Source organism: Mixophyes fleayi, chromosome 7 (genome assembly GCF_038048845.1).
Source record: "Mixophyes fleayi isolate aMixFle1 chromosome 7, aMixFle1.hap1, whole genome shotgun sequence".
NCBI lineage: Eukaryota > Metazoa > Chordata > Amphibia > Anura > Limnodynastidae > Mixophyes > Mixophyes fleayi.
In genome coordinates, this window is record NC_134408.1 from 104,022,339 (window position 1) to 104,038,844 (window position 16,506).

The window sequence follows — 16,506 nt, forward strand, 5'->3', positions numbered from 1 at the left end:
TTGGATTTTAGTGTCATCCCTATGCGGATGATACCTACATTTATATATCCTCTCCTGATCTCTCAATATCTGTGTTGTCCCATCTTGCTGACTGTCTTTCTGCAATTTCATCTTGGATGTTCTCTGGCCAACTCACTCAATCTTTCTAAAACAGTGTTAATAATATTCTCACTCACCAACAGAAGCATACCTGACATTTCTATTTCTATTGACAACATGACCTTAAACCCCACCCCTCAAGCCCGCTGCCTAGGTGTGATCCTTGACTCAGAATTATCCTTTGTTCCCCACATAGACTCTATATCTAAATCATGTTACATACATCTAAAAAAAACTTCATTGAGGCCTAGAGATCCCATCCTTGCTCGACTCTATATCTAAAACATGCTACATACATCTAAAAAACATTTCAAGAATATGTACATATCTTACACAAGACACTGCAAAAACCTTAATTCATGCATTCATCATCTCCCACATTGACTATTGTAATTCCCTTCTTACTAGTCTTCCTCTAAACAGACTCGCAACCCTGCGATCTATTTTGCATGCAGCGGCCAGATTGATTTTTCCTTGTAAATCGTTGTTCCTCTGCTAAATCACTCTGCCTGTCTCTACACTGGTTGCCTATTTTTTACCTAATCCAATATACAATACCTTTACTAACCTACAAGGCCATTAACAAAGCTGCACCAACATACATCTCCTCACTTGTCTCAAAATAACTCTCAACTCATCAACTCTATTCTGCACAAGATCTTCGTTTCTTATCCACTCTCATTACATCCTCCCATTCCTGTTTACAGGACTTCTTTCGAGCTGCACCCACTCTATAGAATTTCCTCCCTTGCACAATAAGTCTTTGTTCTGGTCTACAAACCTTTAGGCATTCTCTGAAATCTCATCTCTTCAGGTAAGCTTATAGTATTCCTCAACCACCTTCTTAACCTCAGATGAACAAGCTCTGCATTAGTGATGCCTCGATCCCGCAGCTAAATCAACTTTAGGAGATGGTCCTGGCACTTGCTGGACATTCTTGGGCGCCCTGATGCCTTCTTCACAACTATTGAACCTCTCTCCTTGAAGTTCTCGATGATCTGATAAATGGTTGATTTAGGTGATTTATCTTACTAGCAGCAATATCCTTGCCTGTGAAGCCCTTTTTGTGCAAAGCAATGATGACTGCACGTGTTTCCTTGCAGGTAACCATGGTTAACAGAGGAAGAGCAATGATGTCAAGCACCACCCTCCTTTTAAAGCTTCCAGTCTGTTATTATAACTCAATCAGCATGACAGAGTGATCTCCAGCCTTGTTCTCGTCAACACTCTCACCTGTGTTAACGAGAGAATCACTGACCTGATGTCAGCTGGTCATTTTGTGACAGGGTTGAAATTCAAGATTGCCTTTCTCCAGTCTTCCCCCTCCCCCCATTCCTTCGCCTCTACTAACATCCCCCCTCGCTCCTCTTCCCCTTCTCATACTCGGGAAACAAGTTCTCTCCTTGCTTAAGCGCTGCTCCTTTGCTCTGTTTCCACAACCCTTAAGCTCCTATCCCTGAATGTGAACGGGCTAAATGTCCCTCAAGTGCACGTTAGCTTTGCAATATTTTAAAAGGCTGAAACCGCAAATAATCTTTCTTAAAGAGACCCATTTTGCCCATTCTCCCGCAGAACTAACAAACAGGTTCTACACATAAGCCTTTTATGCCACCTTGGACCACAAAACCAATGGCACAGTCACCCTGATTCGCCATTCTGTACCCTTCACCCTGGATTCCATGATCCTAGTCGAGCAGGGGAGATATATCATTATTACAGGTATGCTTTTGCAAACACCTGTCACAATTGCCACACTCTATGCTCCAAACCTGGGACAGGGAGCCTTTTTTTTTAAACTATTCTTTAGAAAGCTCTATCAGATAGCTCCAGGCCAGAGTATACTCGGAGGCAACTTTAACACTACCTTGGATGAGAAGTTAGATCGCACTCCAACTCCTTCCTCCTCCCAGAGGCCCTTCATAGAGTAGTGCAGGCTTGCTTCTCTCTTTAAATCATAACTTATTATGATTCCTGGAGAGTCTTATACTCTTCCACACAAGCCTATATGTATTTCTCTGCCCCACATAACTCCCACCCACATATAGACATGATTCTAACTAACAGAACCGCAACCTCCCTCCTTCTCTCCTCTGACATCCTTCCCACCTCTTGTACGGACCACTCAGTGTCACGGGCACTAGGAGTCTTTGCCCAGGATATCACCAGATGATGTACTTACCAGAGTAATATAGCTGGTACTATGGTTCTCTGGTAGCAGGGTGACAATGGAACAGGAGAATCAGCAGATGGTAAGAGAATGCTCAAAGAAAGTCTATGACTAGCAGCAACTGGTAATGAGTAGATGAATGTACACGAGGAACCAGATGGACAAGTAAACGTGAGGAGAGTCAGTGGTCTGCGTACAGCAAGTTGTACCACTGCTATAGTGAGGAGGAATGTCCAGGAGTAGCGAGGAGGTAGTGAGAGTCAGTGGTCTGCGTATAGCAAGTTGTACCACTGTCTATAGTGAAGGAATGGATTCCAGGTGCAAGTAGGTAACGGGGAAGTCAGTGGTCTGCGTATAGCAAGTTGTACCACTGCTATGTGAGAGGATACTAGAAACTGGTGTCACAGGGAAACAGGAGTCAGTGGTCTGCGTCAGTAAGTTGTACCACTGCTATATATATGTGAGGAGGGGCACGAAGAGATGAATGTAATGCAGAGGATACACGGGGCACACGGAACTTGATCCCACGATGATATCCACAATACAATAATAACTGACAAGCGCTGCTTGAAGTATACAAAGTCACTAGAGCGATCCAGGTAATAGAACACAAAGTCAATAGTCACAATAGCTTCAGTAGATAGAAGACTCCGGAGATGAACACAACACAGTCCAGACGGATATGCAATACAAAAGCAAAGTCAATGGAAGGTATGCATACCGCGGTTCAGGAGAGCAGGCTGTCAGTGAGACGTGCAGGGATACCTGAACGGCTGAACGCCGGCAGGAGGAGAAACCACTGGAGGATGGAAGCGGTAATCTGGTTGGTGCAGCGCACGGCAGGTAACCAGTATCAACGGAGCAATACTCAGGAAGCAGTAGTAAGTAAAACTGGAAACATGATGAACACGGGAGAGTTGAGGCTGTCTGGTATCTGGCAGTAGTAGCGGAGGCAGCGGAGGGAAGACACGCTGAACACGGGAGAGTAGAGGCGGTCTGGAATCGGGTAGTAGAAGCAGATAGGAATCAGTGGAGAGCTGACACGATGAACACAGGAGAGTTGAGGTGGACTGGAATCCGGCAGCAGTAGCAGATAGGAATCAGCTAAGTGCAGGCACGGTGAACACAGGAGAGTTGAGGCGGACTGGAATCCTGCAGCAGTAGCAGATAGGAATCAGCTGAATGCAGGCACGATAAACACAGGAGAGTTAAAGTGGTCTGGAAACCACAAACATAGTAGACGGGAATCAGCTGGAGCTAAATACACAAGGAAACACAGGAACACCTTCAGAGGCTCATGGGGAATGAGACTCCAAGATCAGGCAACCAGGTAATGATCACAGGTGGTTTAAATAGGGAGGGTTGCCTGATCATCCAATCAATTAAAAGCAACAGGTACTGAAGGTTTAATAAGGGCTGCACATGCGCAGACCCTCAGGATGGCGGACGGCCACGGTTCCTGAACACAGGAGAAATGGCACTCACAGTCCGGTGAGTGACACTATGCAGAGTAGCTTCACCTAAAATTAAAAGCTGTTGCCACTACACTCCGAATTGGTACCTCAATTATGGCCTCCTTTCTAATAAAGAAGATAGGCAAAAGATTTTGCAGGCGATCGCGGACTTCAGGGAACTGAACTCGACACCAGAAACCTCACATACAGTCTTGCGGAAAGACCAGAATGCCACCATACAGGGTCGTCTCATAAGTATGTCCTCTGCAGCCAGAAAAATCCAGGAATTCCAGGTTCATAGCCTGGAAACTTCCAACTCAGCCTTATTTCTGAAACTCCAACAGTACCCCAAGTGCAAGACATATCTCAAAATACTAGCGCTTAAGGGCAAGCTCCAACATATTCTCTCTTCCAAAATAGCCAAAACTCTGCTGTAGCTCCATCAGAAACACTATGAGAAGGGGGACAAAGCCGATTCTCAGCATGTCACCTTAGGTCTAAAAGGACAAGCAATAGAATAATGAATACAAGACTCATCCTCCCAAAAAATGTACGACCTCCAAAAAATTGTGGACTGCTTCCATGACTTCTATGCTAAACTTTATGACCTTCATGCAGTTCACCTTCATAACACTCAAATTGACCCACGAACTCCCAATACCTCTACCCCTCTAGAGACTTTCTGTCTACTCCGCTCCTCCTCCAAAGGTCTATTTCCCCCTTCTATTCACTCCTAATGAACCACAATCTCCCAGATAAAGAACCTCACTTGCTCCGCTGGGAGAAAGACATAAATGAGATATTAGAAATTGAGGACTGGGTGGCCATTCGAGAAGCCATTGCAAAATTCTCCATCTGTACCTGGATCAAGGAGAACTCCTATAAACTTCTCTTTCGATGGTATTTGGTCCCTTTCAGACCCAAAGCAATTTATCTGTGATACATCGGACTTCTACTGGCAAGGATGTGGCAAATGAGGAACCCTGTCCCACGTTTGGTGGTGTTACCCTTTCATCTCTTCTTTTTTTTCCTCTCTTGCCTACCCCCTGGAATCCCCAAACTGATCTGGAAGCGCCTTTCTGACATATTTACAGCCAATAGATTCTTAATAGCACCAAACTGAAAAACCGGGATTCCCCCTCAATTACAACCCTAATCAAAAATGTTTGGCAAATTCATAAACTAGAACATATTACTAGCCTACGCCGTGATCGTCCCAATCAATTTCTATCTACATGGCTTTCTTAGACAAAATTTTGAATTGGAAAGACGGCTTGTGTAACTCCTTCTTCTGACTAAATTTGAGAGCTCTACCACTTTCTCTTGTCACGTCTCCCCCCCTCCCAACTTCACCTTTACCCCCTCCATTTCCTCACCGTCCTATAATGAAAATCCCCTGTCATCTAGCTCTCCTCTCTTCTGTGTCACCATGATGTTACATCCTAATGCCAGAATAGATTGAATTTTCAACTCCATTCTCGTTCATATGATAAACTCTGTACCTTATAAAAGATACTGTTTTGTCATGTTGATTGTTTTTGCACACGCTCCTATTTTACCCTTCTTTCCCACTCTCTGTAGTGTAGAAAATCCATGCTTCCTGTACTTGTACAAAAACTTAATAAAATTTTGTTCAAATAAAAAAACAAAAACATCATGGCTTCAAGATTCTGGCTTAAACTATTAACTGCTGTTTCCTGTGACCAACAGATAAGAGCTTACACTCTAATCCATTCCCTGGCTGTCATGTGTTCAACCCAGCGTCTCTGTGTCTACGCTATGTCCGCTACCCAGTAGTCTTGATCCATTGTAAATGGTCAGGAGGTACCAGTCAGCCCACAGAAAAGAGGCACTGAAGAAGCTATACCAGCTACCCAGAAGTAAGCGGGAATACTTAGCCCAGCTGGGCTATAATTATATTGAATATGCGCACGCACCCGGCTGCCCTAGATGCTGGGACGCGGCGCTGAGATCTGAGGGCGTCCCGACCGTTGCCTAGGCACGATCTATCCTATTAACTTGGATGAGACAAACTTTGCAAATAAATATGCTTTGTTACATGGTTACAATATCATAAACACTACGTGACAAGACTCCTGAGAAAGTGTAACACCTCATGCACGGAGCGAATCAATCAATATTTGATACAGGGATAATACCTAGGATCTTACACACATTATCTTTCTATACTTGTTTGCTCATTTAATTATTATTGTGATTATCACTAACACGATCATACTAACACTATCTCCTCACATTCATCTGCTTATTCATCTGCTTATTGTATATAGTGTGCATAGTACTCAATGAACCTCATGGGGATAAGTGGAATGATTAGATGAATCAATCACGGAGAATTCTAAGTGGTTTGATTAATCTCTTCTAACCTTATACTTGCTGCACAATTCACCATGATATGGACTGCTAATCTATGTATATAATTAAGGCTAGCCTGACTCCAATATCTCGGGACAAATTCTGAACATGATATTGTCCTTTTAGAAGTTCCATTTCAGACTTTGAAGGAAGTGCATATCATTCCCCACCATATGAGCAGGAATAACCTCTTTGGTGGTATATGAGGTTTTGGAATTTATAGAACTTAGGATTAAAGTCACTCGATATACCCCTACGGAATAACAATATTATTATCCGTAGGACGATATATATTTTTGAGACTAATTTAGGGACAATTCTTTTATTTTAAATCACTAGAATATATATTTTTTTTATATCTTTTTGTATTTATATTTCGCTGTAATTTTATAAAGCAACTAATAAAAGTTATATTTTAGCAATTCGATACCTTTACACAATTCCCATTCCATCTCATGGTTGTGAACAGTGCATCTTATTTAAACCCTTTCTTTTCTGTCCTCTTATTACCTAAATCTCGCCCATGGGCTATGATGCACCCCTCGCTAAATAAGGAATTACAATTTTGACATTATAATTTACACAATCTTAGAGGGTATTTTTTCACTCCATACATTTGGTGCGACCGCATCCACTTCCCTTACCCCTATTTTTGATGGTTGTACTTGGGCCAGTATGAAGCTTTTTATTTGAATATTACAGAATATAATATAATAGATTTGAAGGGTATTGGGGAGGTTAATCTTTTCCCTTATGTCCATAAAGGATTGCGGAGCACATTCCCCCGTTACGTGATGGAACCTATCCAAACCCGCATTCAGTCAAGGTTGGGCAAAATCTGCAGTACTTCCCAAAGGAAATAAAGGGTTTTTCCAGAGGGACATAAGTGGGGAAGGATAGGGAGTCAATTCAAATAGTTTATTTTGTTTATCCCATGCCTCCAGAGTGAAGTGAATGTAGGTGACAATGTAGGCTGAGTGATCTGATGCTTCTAGCGATCCAGGGCAAAAATTCCACTGCCAGGGCTTCTAACATAGCATCCTCAACATCACTCCACTTCTTGGCTCCAGATCCGGCTGGCAAAGAGATGAGATGACGCAATTGGGTAGTATGGTAGTATTTGTCAAGTAGTGGATGGCCTTGACCGCCATTGTGTATGGATTTACCCAGACAAATTCTGCTATGTCTAGATTTGCTATGGTTCCAGACAAATTTACCACATAATATTGGGTGGGAGTAAATGAAAGAGTTTAGAATGTTCACAGCTAAAATGGAAATAAATACAGCAGCTTGGGCGAGACATTAATTTTAAACATGAAATGTAGTGGGAATTCCAAGTGTGCAGATCACATTTAATAAGAGACAATAAAGAAGGGTAATTTGCCTGAAAAAGTTGGTCATATACCAAATTACAAGGGGATGTCTTTGAAAAGCAAAGTTGATTTCCAATAACTGCATAGTGTGGGGAGGGAGGTGGGGGGCAAGCTCCTCATATTTAGAATAATTCACTTGATAGCCAGAAAGTAAGCCAAATTTCTGAAATTCCACAAATATATTAGGGAGGGAAAATCTGTAGTGAGGACTAGATTAAAAGAACATCGTCTGTGAAGAGTGAAATTTTATATTATCTGCTCTTATCCTGGAGTCCCTTCACATATGGACTTCAGTCGAATTCTAGCGGGAGTGGTTCAATGCATAGTGCATAGATGAGGGAGGAAAGAGGGCAGCCCTACCTAGTCCCATTACTCATATCAAACATGGAGGAGTACAAGCCATTCGTAGTGACGGTAGAGGATGGAGTATTGTATAAAGCCTGAATAGCTTTAGGAAGATTGCCAGAGAAGCCAAAGTCTTTAAGTGTTTAAAACATAAAAGGCCAGGACAGCCTGTGAAAGGCTTTTTTGGCATCTAGTGGCAGTATCCCTGAGGGAAGCTTTGACTGGTTGATGTAGGAAATCAAATCTACTATCCTTTTGGTGTTGTCAAGAGATTGTCTTGTGTAGACAAAACCAAATTGATCTAGGTCAATGAGTGGAGTCAGATGAGTATCCAATCTGTTTACTAAGATCTTAGCGAATAGCTTGACTTCCATGTTTAGCAAGGAGATGGGACGAGAGTTGGCACAGACCGTTGGGTCCTTGTTTGGTTTGGGGATAACTATGTGTTAATATGGAGCGCTACATTCGGTCTCCTATCTTGGTAGTGGTGTCTCCTGCGATTTAGTGAAAACAGAAAGTGAGGCAACCTCCAGCCATCCGAATCGCTCTACTGAGCATGCACAGACAGGAAGTTCAGTTCTCAGCAGGTTCTTGCAAGTGACAGTTGAAATATAAAGTGACCGTAGGCACAAAATTTACCCCCAGGAGTCAAATTGAGATCAAAATATTCTTGAATTTGAGCCGACAATTCATCAACATCATCATCAACATTTATTTTTATAGCGCCAACAAATTCTGTAGCGCTTTGCTCCTTAAATGGAGGGATTGTGAGCAAGGAATCGTTAAGTCTCCAAGAAGTACACCCTCTTGTTCATGAGAGCAAACGTGACCTTGACCACTGAGTGGTCAGACCATGGGTTAGGAAGAATGTCAGTACATGTAAGTAATTGAATGAAGCAACTGCAGCTCATGATCATATCAATCCAAGAGTACAATTTATGGGGATGACAAAAAAGGTATAATCCCGCTATGAAGGATTATGTGCTCTCTAAGAGTCAAACAAACCAGCCGCAGCCATGTGTTTGAGGACCACTTTAGAATGCTCTATAGGGTAGGAGGTATGCCTAGGACCTGACATATCCAACTCTGCTGACAAGATAGTATTAAAATCTCCTCCTACTAGGAGAAGGCCTTATTGTATTTTATGCAATTCCCTAAAGAATGTTGCAAACCAACCTGAGTTGGGTGCATATAAGATCGCTAAAGTAATAATTTGGTGTCCTACCGATTCACCAGTATAATGAAGCAGCCCTCATGATCCAGAGTAGAGGCGATGAGTAGAAAAGATACTGAGTTACTGATCAAGATGGCTAGCCCATTCCTCTTGGCGAGCAGCAAGGCGTAGACTACTGTAGAAACTCTAGGAGAAGTGTAAAAACGGTGGTCATTGTGTTTAAAGTGTGTTTCCTGTAAAAATACAAAGTCGGCATTTACATTGTTAATGGTTCTATGCAAAATCAATCTTTTCTGGGGGGGTATTGAGTTTCTTGACATTAAGGGAGACAAAGGTAAGGGACATGGTCCACCACGGGCCTACTCAGAGTTACACAGAACAGAATCAGAGAGATGTTGCTATGAGTACAGGTTAGTGGGGGGGGGGGGGGGCGGTGCAAGGAATGGTCTGGAGTGAGGAGGTAGGAGAAGAAAGTGGTTAACTAATCTCACAAAAAAGGGGGAGTGGCCACTGAGGTTGAGTCCATGGAAAAGACAGGATGCCAGCCTGTCTGGATAAAGTCATGCCAGTCGGGCTCAGTGTGTGGGAAGGTAAACTAGTATAACTATAACTCTAACTATAAAAGGTTGGAGACAATTCAGTCTTCCCTCTCACAGTTCCCACCTTAAGGGTTGGGGGTGTTGCGAGACTGGACAAGTAAACTTGGGCCAGCCTGCCCAGAAACAGAGGACAAGGTATATAAAAAGCATCACATACCAGAACATTAAATCACCAATGTGTATTTGAGTGGATATAGAACAGTGAAACAAAAGTAAAAGTTAAACAATTCAGACAATGAGACTTTATTTCACTTGAGAAATGAAAGGCAACAAAGTCCCGGGATTTCCCTCCAGACTCCCTTGATGACAAGAAAAAGCAGTTTTCAAATAGTCCTAGGCATCGGGAGGACGCTCCTGTGTAGATATAGAATGAACTATAGTGATAATAGTACATGGCAATACATTTTTTTTTATGTATTTTTATTAAACGGTCTTTAAACAGAAGACTGGCAATATTACATCATGGTGCAGTGAAGAGGTACATCACACATATGTACAAAAACATAAATAAAGCTAAAAGAGAGAAAACGGGATATGCAGTCTCCAGATCAAACAGAGGCATCAATTATGAGAGACCGGAGGATTTTTGTACTTATGCAGAGATTGATGGAAAGAAAAGAGTAAGTAAGGAGCTAGAGAAAGGAAGAGAGACGAGGGTAGAGAGAAGAAAAGGACTGAGAAAGAAAGAAGAAGGGAAACAGGTAGAAAAGAGAAAGAGAGAAAAAATTGAGTGGCAGGATCTGCCCTTGTAAGAGAAAAAAGGAGAGGGGAAAAGGATCTTAGTGAGCAGGATTGATATGTGCATCAGGAAAAGCAGGAGAGCTATGGAAAGTATGACATCCATGGGACCCAAACTTTATTAAAGGACTCTGAAGAATTATTGATGATACTAGTCATGAATTCCATGCGGTGGATATGCCAGAGTCTAGTGATAACAGTGGTAAGGGATGGGGAAGCAGTTTGTTTCCAGTCAGCAGCAATTTGACAGGTGGCATCTGAAATAATATTCCGCCAAAACGGGGTCAGTTTTGGGCAGTCCCACCATATATTAAGTTAATTTTATCACTTACCAATAAACATTGTCCAATGCGATTATTGTGGTTCCAACGCACAAAGATATTTAATTGCAAAATTTAGCAGTATTTACAGCAAGCCATCATAATGCATAAAATATATTACAATAATGCAGGAAAGTATAAAAACACTGAATACATTACATTTTCGCTAGCGCTGCACCTGGGCCCAGGGTAAGATACAGTCATGTTGGCTGTTGTCAGGAAGAGAGAAAAATGGCCCAGAGAAGCTTGCTTATATGCAGCTTCAGTTAACAAAAAACACTGATGATGTCACTATGTAAACAGGTCTTCATTGGTTCAGGGTTAACAATATTCCAGTTGTCTGCTGGTCATAAGTCAGTTCAAAGGATTCCTCTGATAAAGTGTGGCCAGCTTTCTCCAACAGATGAGCACATGTTGTGTGCCTAAGGAAAATTGACCTAAGCCAGTTTTTATAAACCTATTTGCATTCCAAACACAATATCATTTTGAGCATTAATCCTTTATCTTCCATAACTAGCGATCGCAGGAAGCGATCGCTTCTCCGATAGTAGTGGATTCATCATGGTAATGTATAGATCAAAATGACACTAAACATGATATATTTCCTATATCCTGAACCTTAGATATCTCTAATATATTATCATTTATGTATGAATAATCTCTAATACATTTTACTAATAAATAAATGTGGATTGGAACCTTAATAAATGTATATTATTTACAAGTGTAAGTGTGAATATAAATGTGTGTGTTATTAACCTGTGCAATTGCGTCATAACACATGGCGTACTAATCGCCATCGCACGGTAAAACAATATTAATTAATATGGTTTACTTCATCCAATTATTTAACTTTCACACATATATGACGGAACGTGCCCACGCCAGAGCATGCACACCAGCATCTATCAGAGGAGTCAGGCAGCATTTTACAAAAACGAGTAGGGACATAGTACCAGCTGCAATACATTTTTAAAACAATAAAGCTAAGAAAAAAACAAATTAAATTGAACATTATAATAATAATCAGGGGCTTAAGAGAGGAAACAAGTAGAGTCATGGTAGCAAATAGCTCAACGAGAGTCGATTATCGTAGAGTATCAACTATGGCAGGCCAACTTGGGTGGACCAGGAACAAGTCCGTGTCGCATTCAGGAACCTGGTCCAAATCAAGAGGGACACATCTGCTGTAGGCAACCAGGATGGGAAGAGCTAAGAATGGACTCTACAGTTGGGAGGCCAGGTCTGGTGCTGTATGGCCCACGTCGAGTTTTCTCCAGATCTTGTCTTTGTCCTTAAAGAACTCAATGCAAATAATCAATATCCTCAGTTGCTTCATGTAGCAATTTAGTATTTGTGCTTAAAAGATGCAGTTCTTTTAGTCAGCATGGCGATTTCGTCGCATAAATCGTCAGAGAGTTTTTGGAATTCAACCGTTCTGAAGGGTCACCATCATAGCTTCGATAATGGCCAGTGTCTATGTAGCATCTGCAGACGCTGTAGATGGAGCCTAAGGGGAAGGGAAGAGGAGACATCATATGTTGAAGTATCCCCGATTACGTTCCCCTCTTACATTTGGAGCTATTTTTGGGCATGGTGGGTGTCGGGTGATCAGTTGATGCTTAACTATGTAAGTGTTTAGGGACAGGTTGAGCCAGGCAGGATTGTTGTCTAAACATGCAGAAGGTATTACACACTTTTATAGAGCATAAACTGGTGTAAAAGTCACAATCAAAAGGAGCAGTGCTGGAGAGGTTACATAAGCAACACTAGGTGGCACTGGTACACCAAGCAAAAAGATGCAGTTCCTGTAGGGATGGATATTATGCCTACATTATAGTGCACACCTATAATTCTGGAAACAAAGGCAGAGGCAAACGCAGGATTTGAGGAGGAGGGTTTCCACGCCACACCACCAGTGGGCATGACCAGCATGCATGGGGGCGTTGCTATAATTTTAGACAGTGCTAAGCTTTTCTCCAACTCTTCCAATCCCCTTCAAATACACAGGCACTGCTGTGTGCACTACTGTTATGTGCATGCAGCCCCTCTTCATGAGCAGAGCCGTGTGAAGTGGGACATACCTCCCAACTGTCCCTGCAGGGGGAAAAAAGTCCTGACTGAGCTTAACAGTCAACCAAAACTGTCTGTCTCTCCTACCTGTTCTTCTAGGTTTCGCTATCTGCTGCTGCTGCTCGTGTCTTAAGCTCAGTTGCTGCTTTTGTGTATCCTGGAGTGTTTGGGTCCTGTTTGGAAAAAAGGGATAGGTACATGAAGTTTGGAAAGTCTAGCAATGAGTGAACCATTTAGGCCTCCCTCCCCCAAATCAGCCCCGACGTTAAATCACTAGCACCTACGTTAAATAGGCCTCCATCCCTGCACCCAGCCTCGACATTGCAATAACAGTATTCACATTTAATAAATAGATCTAATTCTTACAAACCTGCCCTGACATTAAATAGTATTCACATTTGATATATAAACCTTTCCCCCCCCAAAAAACCACTGATATTAAATAATATTCACATTTAATAACTAGTTACCAAACTCCCCCACCTGAAATTAATAGGAACTACCACGATTCCCATATTAAATGAAATAGCCTGCACCGTCAGATAAAGTGCCCCACCTGTACATTGTTTATAGCTGCACCTTTTTTAGTACAGCCACAAGAACAATTCTCTGGTCACTTTATGAGTTTTACAGCTGATCTGTTAAACGAATGACCTCAGAGTTTTTGGTCAGACTTTAAAATCACTTACTCAAACATAGGTTCCTTATTTTCTTAAATGTTAGGTGCACTTTTATGTAACTGTACTGTATACTAGTTCAGTAAAATGATTATACACAAAACGGTCATTTACCTAATTACATTTACTATTACACTTTGCTCCTATGTGTGTTTTAGCACTGGAAGCCCAGCTTTCCACCGTAAATGTGAGAAACATTATGCTTGCTGAGTGCAAAATATCCACAGTATACATTTAAAAATGTGGGAGGCATTATATCCAAAAATGTAAGAGACACTTTACTTCCATAAATATGAGAGACAGTTAAATGTAAGAGAGACAGACAGTATGTATGAAAAATCATGAGGCACAGTATGCGAGTAGAAATGTGAAAGCTGGTTTGCTCATGCCTAATACAAGAAATCCGCTAAATGTATTTATTTTTGTAATACACCACGTACCATCACATAGATAAACTCCCTCTGGTTCTCTTCACCACCAGCGCAGAACATTGTAATTCTCCACATGCGTCCAGCGACAGCATCCCCCTGTTAGCCACAACTACTCTGCAGCTACGTCATACTTGCCAACATTTATTTTTCTTTTTCCGGGAGATGCCGGCTGGGACGTGGGCGTGCAGGGGGCGGGGCGGCGAAATCACGTCATTTTGGCCCCGCCCCCGTGACGGAATGACGCAAATCGCGTCATTTTACAGCGGGGGCGGAGCTAAACGCTGCGATTCCGGGTGAATCGCGGCGTTTAAACTGAATTTTTCCCACGTCCTATCAGGGAGATTGCCACACTCGTCCGGGAGACTCTCGCAAAATGCGGGAGTCTCCCGGACAATCCGGGAGAGTTGGCAAGTATGAGCTACGTTCTGCTCTCCGGTATCTTTACAATCCATCTTGATAAGAGAAGACACAGCCACACAGGTCTTACAAGTGGAACCCTCTTGAGCATCGATTGGTTGTAAGCATTGTGCTGCTCAATTGCTGATTGGCTACAGGCTTCTCACTCTCTGATTGGCTCAATACAGAATGTGGTCACGTAGCCTCCTTATGTAGCGGGGGCAACCGTTGAATTTCCGTGGTACTTCGGTCTTTGCCTCAGGCAGGAGAGGGGTTTCCAGGGACCAGGAACCCCCCCCCCCCTTCCCCGGGTGAGCGCCTGAAAGGGTATACAAGGTAAATGTCCCGTAAACACTCCTAGGACGACCATCCCCATTCCCGGGTCTCAAGCTTCTAAAATGGCTTCCCACCCCTAAGGATGGGAAACTAGTCTTAAAGAGACTCTAGTTCTCACCCCATTGTATAGTGCCACCTACGGTACCATGGGCCAAATGCTCAGTTGCACCAGTCCTTGCAAGAAACCCCCCCATAACAAGCCAAGGCCGCCCGCGCCTCACCCCACCACCTACCACTCCATGTTCTGAGGGAGGACATGCCCCACGGTTTGACAGTCATTACCATAAGGAGATATTTTTAATCCACTTAAGCAGTATCAGTGTTTTTCTTGAAACTAGTGAATTTATTTTATGTTGTTACATTTCTTAATTATTGTACAGCATATGACAATGCACAATGCACTTTGAATGAATTAGCTAGTACTTAATAACATATTAGTAGTGATTTAACTGTATTAAAACGTATACACTTATGGAAAATGCAAGTCTTGTGACAACGTTTCATGTTACATCAACAATTCCTGTAATGTTTTAGTTCGAGTGCTCTGCAGTTGGATTGCTTAGGTCTGACACTGTATCTCGATTGCTGCTGTCTGGCAGGGAGAGCTCTCAGCTGCTAGGCTTGCAGCTAACAGGAAGCAAAAAGTAGATGTGCGGCTGGATGCAAATCCAGAATTTAGAGGAGGGGGATCTGCGGTTGTCCTCAGCTTTGGAGCATTAGATTCATCTGCACAAGGTGTGCTCATCATCTGCATGACGCAGGAAACGTGTTCTCACAATACAAACAAGGTAACACTGCCAGGGCCTCATTAGATATCTGAATGGATAGGCAATAATACATATGTAAATAGTAAGGCAGGAAGAAATTTTCTGACTATCCACTTTATCATTTTGCTCAAGCACACACTTGCACTTGGTCATCCACCGTGGAGCCTCTTTCAAAATAAGTTTTAATAGAAACTCTGTTATCCAAATCACTCAATTGTATGCAGTTTTTTTTTTCAAAGGAATAATTTCTTAGGTAATGTTTATGGTATGTTGTAAAGAATCCACCAATTTACTAGACATAACATTTAATATTAAATATTATTTTCTTTATAAACTTGCTAATGATTCTAAGGTGTTATGTTATCCTCTTGAGTTAGTTGTGAAAGTGCACTGAGACTGGTCAGTATATTTTACAATTTACATTTATGATGTTTTTTTTTTTTTAAAAAAGATTGAAAATGATAATAGTGGAAAAGTAAATTTTTAAACCCATTTGTAACAAAAAAAGTAAAGTTTATAGCAGTATCTGATTGTGTAAGATAATGAATCAAGACTGTGTATATAGCAAGGATAGTTACAATTCAGGGGTGTGCTGCTCTAGTGAAGACCATCTTCTGGAATATTTCTGATTGGATCACCCTTAGTGTTAAGAAAATACAAGATACGTAGCTGTTTGCGAATGCTGTTATTTTCTGACCAGTTCTAAAGCGATAATACTTATTCAGTGTAGTGTGGAAGTGAATGGGGAACGCTGTTCACTTTTCACACCCTAGCGATATCACTATCAGAAAAGAAAATGTTATCATATGACTAAACACAAGGCAACCTTTTTCCCCTGCAATTCTACCTCCTGAGGTCTGAATTTATGTGGCAAAATCCAGAACTTTAATATTCACAGGCACTGTATGTAGCTTATTTACATACCATTCAGAATGTGGGGTAGATTTAACAAACCTTCTGAAAAGTGAAAGGTGTATGTGTTAAGCTGGGTACACACTACAGAAATTTCGACCAACTTTTTATGCCAAGCGATTTTACATGCGATCGATGTTCCGATCGCTCGGTCCATGGACTGCATACACACTAGCCTTGTTTAGGACGATAAAGGGAAGAGCGGACGTCCCTTTAACGGCTTTTTACAGCCATGTTGTCGTGAGCAATGACTGTAATTTCATACTCAC

At 41.9% G+C, this 16,506-nt stretch overlaps 1 protein-coding gene across 3 annotated transcripts in view; it reads left to right on the top strand.

The window, feature by feature from the left end:
* The first annotated feature begins 15,160 nt into the window (after positions 1-15,160).
* Positions 15,161-16,506, top strand: part of PIKFYVE (phosphoinositide kinase, FYVE-type zinc finger containing) — a 153,398-nt gene continuing 152,052 nt past the window's right edge. For all 3 annotated transcript variants that reach the window (XM_075180242.1, XM_075180243.1, XM_075180245.1), the window contains exon 1: positions 15,161-15,346. The gene's annotated coding sequence lies outside the window, so the exon portion shown is untranslated. The remainder of the gene's footprint in view (positions 15,347-16,506) is intronic.